The sequence below is a fragment of the Tupaia chinensis genome, unplaced genomic scaffold (genome assembly GCF_000334495.1).
Source record: "Tupaia chinensis unplaced genomic scaffold, TupChi_1.0 Scaffold000174_1, whole genome shotgun sequence".
Classification (NCBI taxonomy): domain Eukaryota; kingdom Metazoa; phylum Chordata; class Mammalia; order Scandentia; family Tupaiidae; genus Tupaia; species Tupaia belangeri.
The window spans coordinates 2,535,304-2,540,382 of NW_006159649.1; positions in this window are offsets into that span (position 1 = coordinate 2,535,304).

A 5,079-nucleotide genomic window follows, 5' to 3' on the forward strand; every position below is an offset into this window, starting at 1 on the left:
CAGAGAGACAGAGAGCGAGAAATCACCCCTCAGGAGGGATGGCCACACCGCAATCCCTTCTCCTCCATTCTCCTCTTGGGATCTTGGGCACGCACACACACGCATGTGGAGTGAGTTTAAGCCACTGGGTACGGTACTCGAACCACAGTCAACTACATGGGAGTCCAGTGACATAGCCATTACGCTACTGCTGGTCCCCCAGACCTAGTGTTTTGAGAAACAAAATCTGGAACAGAGGGAGAGATGGAAGAAAAGGGATTACAGCCTTACTGTTCCTAATGGGAGCTGCTTTATCCTCATCCTCTTCCTCTCCTTGTGTCTTTTTGATGAGTACATACAACCTCCAACAAACAAACAAACAACAACAACAAAACCAATATTAAGCTTTAAAACTTCAAAGACAAATCAAAATACTTCCACATTTTTTATTTAGATAGGAAACTTATATTACCATAAGTCAATGATTTTACTGTTTAAAAGCTTCCAGGTCAGCTCTGTGGTGGCCTGGTGCTTAAGGCCACTGGATTCCACATGGCCAACTGTGTGGTTCAAGTCTCAGGCCCCACAGTTTGAAAAGCATGCTAGGCAGGGCAGGTGTCATCCATGTCCCAAATTCCAACAGGGTGGAAAATGGAGGACAAGGAACTGTGACATGACTATGTCCTGTTGGGGAGTGCTTTTTCCGTCTCTGCCTCTCTTTTTCTCTGGTGAGAGTACACACCCTCTGGCCAAAAAATTAAAGCTTTCATTTATTCTTTGGGTATATTTGTACTACATAATATCAGAAAGTACAAAGGGAAATTTTAATCATGACTATACAGTATATATTTTACGGGTTCCACTTATTTTTGCATTATAAAAGGCAGTGTTTCTTAATCTGAGGTGATTTTGGCTCTCTGGACATTTAGCAATCACTGAAGACATTTTTGTTTATCACAATTTGAGGGAGAGCATAGGGTACTACTGGGATCTAGAGGGTAGGAGCCAAGATGGTGCTAAGAATCCTACAATGCACATGAGAGACCCCAGGACAAAGAACGGTCTTGTCAAAAATGTCAACATTAGACCCCAATGAAAAAGAATGATCTTGTCAAAAATGACAACAGTGTTGAGGTTCAAAAACCCCACTTTGGTCTTATTTCCCATGAAAATAGATCTTTGTTGTTGTCATTTAGGAAAATTTTCAATGAAATTTCAGTATTGCTACCTAAATCTGTAGACTAATTTTGAAACCTTGTGGGAAAGCAAATTGTATTTCTTAAAGGCCATAACTTTTGTCTAAGATACAAACCAATTCAGAATGATTGGCTTCACTTGGAAAAAAAAGACAAGCCTTACTGTCACATTTGTATTCCAAGAAATTCAGTCAATCTGATACCCTCCTTCGAGGAGTCAAACCTCAGCCAGCCTGCTTCTGGACTCAGGCAAGGTTAAATGCTTTCCACATTTCATGATATCCATTGGCCAAATGACAAAAATGACAGTAAGTTTGAGCTGACATCCTATGGCAGAAACAAAACAGGAAAGGAAGGAAGGAGCATTCCAAGGACAAAAACAATACAGCAAATATCCTTTTATAGCTTTCATGTCAGCTGGCGACTTTGCTGTTACATTGCGATAACACCCATTGTTGAGGTGTACTGGCTCCGCGCCATCATATCTCAACAAGTTAAGCTCAGACAATAGTAATCGTTTCTTGACACTTCATGCTAGGGATACATTTTTGCTTCTAATCTTTTTTGATCTCAATAAGATATAGCAAGAATCTGTTGTAATACATACAGACCTGCCATTGAGGACTATAAAGAGTAACTTTCACAGCCATTTAGTTCATATTTACCTAGCAGCATGGATGTGTGTGAGAGAGAGAGAAAGGAAGTGTGTGTGTGTGTGTGTGTGTGTGTGTGTGTTTGGAGTGAAAGAGAAGGGATCTAGAAAATAATCAAAGGCAATGTTTGTATAATACATCTTGATTCTGTTTATATTATTAAATAAATAACAGGGATTATACATGAACAATATGGGTAATTAAGTCTCCATGAAACTCCATGGTGCTTCATTATTCCAATTCTACTCCTATCCCTGTGATTATCCCTTCTCCGCCACCTCCCTGGGAATGTCTGTCTTCTATTTTCACATCTGGGTAGTTCTGAATGTTTTGTCCTTGGTCTCCATCTCATCCTGTATTCTGCTTCAGAATTTCATCTGCTTGAATGGCTTCCGTCACCACTTACCTGCCAGGACTTTCAAGGCTGTCTCCACCTTTCTCCGACCTCAGAAATGTCTATTCTTTGTTTTATCATTATTATTATTTTAGAAAGAGATTTTTGCTATAGGGCGCATGTACTTGCCAGAGACACAGAGACAGAGAGACAGAAAGCGAGAAATCATCCCCAGGGGGATAGATGGCCACATCGCAGTCCCTTCTGCATTCTCCTCTGGGGATTTTGGACATGCACACACACGCACCTGGAATGAGTTTTAAGCTGTAGAGTCTAGAACTTGAACTGTGGTTGACTGCATGGGAGCCTGGCAATGTAACCATTATTCCATCTCTGATCCTATTCTTTATTTTTAATAGCTACAGATGTATATATTTAGAAATCTTCTTGTTCCTTTAAGTTATATATATCAAAGAGTCACTCATAGTTTTCTGTGGTGTGGGCCTTTTCCATGGATGCCCACTTCATCCATCCTCCTGGGTAATATATAAATATGAAAGTTGCCCTGGCTCCTCCTTCTCTCTAATGCACAATATGCAATTCATCATAAAATTCTACTCTTCTACCTCTAAAATATTCTTGAGAAGGTTTGCTCTCATCTGTCCACACCAGTATCCACCATCTTGTTCTCTTATTATAATACTTTCTGGCTTACAATATAATACTTTCTGACTTAAAATATTTCAGTGTCATCTTGTGGCTGTTAGGGTAATGATCCTTTATCATAAACAACAAGGGCCTGCATGGGTTAGCTCTTTCTTGCCCTTCTTTTCTAGGATCACCCTTTCTGTTTACCTCTGCTTCAGAGACATGACCATCTTTCCATTTCTCACATTGCCGTGTTTCTTCTCTTCTCCACCCGTGTTGTAGCAGTAAGGATGGTCGTTTCTACAGCATGCACACAAAAACACACAATCTTAGAAGGCCTTTGACTGTCATCTTCTTTGTTACACTTTTAAATGCTATTTGTTTATATTGTCAAACAGCTCAGCTATCTTTTCCAGTAGACTGACAGTATACTCTGTGCTCAGTACTTAATCCCTAGCTTTTAGCTCAGTATCTGGCACATAAAGGGTAACAAGAAATATTTCCTGAAAACATAAAGAAGCCAGCAGGCAGTGCGGAGGTTATGGAAATGGATCCTAAATGCCTGATTGCACAGTTCGAGTCCAAGACCCAGTAGCTTGAAAAATCACTCGAACTGCATGTGTGTGCTTGCCCAAACTACTGAGAGGATAATGGAGGAGAAGGCATAGTGGCATGACCATTCTTCCTGGGTGATGATTTCTCGTTTTTCCCTGTTTCTTACTCTCTCTCTCTCTCTCTCTCTCTCTCACTTTCTCTGGTGAGTGCTTACTCTCTATAACAAAAAATTAAAAAATAAAAAAGATGCATTAAAAAATAAACTAATCATTTTGACAAATCAATTCATCCCCCAAACTGTTACATTTCTAAATTCTGCAATTCTAACAGTATTACTGTCATCACCTGAACTCCAGGCCCAAATTTCTAGATTTTCTCAGCTTCTCTTTCTCTTCTTTGCAATCTGCATCTTACTGTGCGACAGGTCCCATGGGTTCTACCTCTAGAATCCATTTCCCGTGGCATTCTCAATGCTTTGACTGCTCATTCTTGGTGCAGGGGTGCCTCGTGTCCTGGGTTATTGCAGAACCACACAACTAGTTTTCACATCTAACTAATCTCTTTTCATATCACTCTTTCTTCCAGTCTTAAAAAATACTGCTCCTATGATCAAAACAATTTTAGTATCCTAATCGCCTATTCTCTAACACATTTGGCAACATGTTCTCTATGATGCTGACTTAATAAACAATTTCCTAATTATCTCTAATTCCCCTTTTCTTGTCTCATATTCCAATCAATCCGAAATATTTTGTGAATTCAGTGCATGCCTTGTTTTTTCCCCATGTCTTGAATTAACTCGGCCATACTTTCCTCTTTCAGTTCCTTGTCCTTCAGGCACAGATTCTACTTCCGTTGTCTTTCCTGATTCTTCCGGTCCGATGTATCTCATTCCTGTGAAGCATTACAAAGCTTTTCACCTGTCCTATTCCCTTATCTTCTTATTTCCCATCTTGTAGTCAAGGATGGCTTCTCATCTATCATGCTAGGCAGCAGTGTTTGGCACCAAGGTTTTGGCCACGAGTGACGGTTAATAGATAGGTATATTTCATGAATCACTCCACTTCTTTCTGTATTTTGCTTTTGGAGTTATTGGCTTTGAAGGCAAAATACTTTTTTCATATACTTTATGTTTTTCTTCAGTTCGTCCATATCTTTTTCGAAAAGAGAACCAAAAAAATATATTTTTGAAATCTCCTTTGTCTTTTAAAAGTACTTCATTTTTTCCCTTTAAAATTGATACAAATAACAGCAGAATTTTAAAATTATGATCCACGGGCAATAAGCATAAACACTCATTTGTGTTTCTAGAGTTGAAAATAACATACAATTCATAGATGGGTGAAAGACTGGGAAAAATGAAGTTTCTCTAAATTAATAATACATACTGTAAGCAGGAAAATGGTAACTCTGCAAAACATCAAGGTGGCTCTTACTGCCATGGTTAGCTTTTATCTGAGCTGTTTCTATGACTGTTAAACATGAGTGTTCTTACACTTTAAGCAAGGACAACTTAGAGTATTCATTTCTATGGTAGTCAACCTAGAAACTATGATTTTGAATTGCAAACACCACAGATGTTTACTTTTTTCCTGTAGAAACATTCTGATCTTTAGTGACATATACTACAACTATTGTTGTATACTCTACTAAGTGCTTCCCACACACTTCTAATAAGAATCTTCTATATTTTAATGCAGCTTTTACCTTCTAT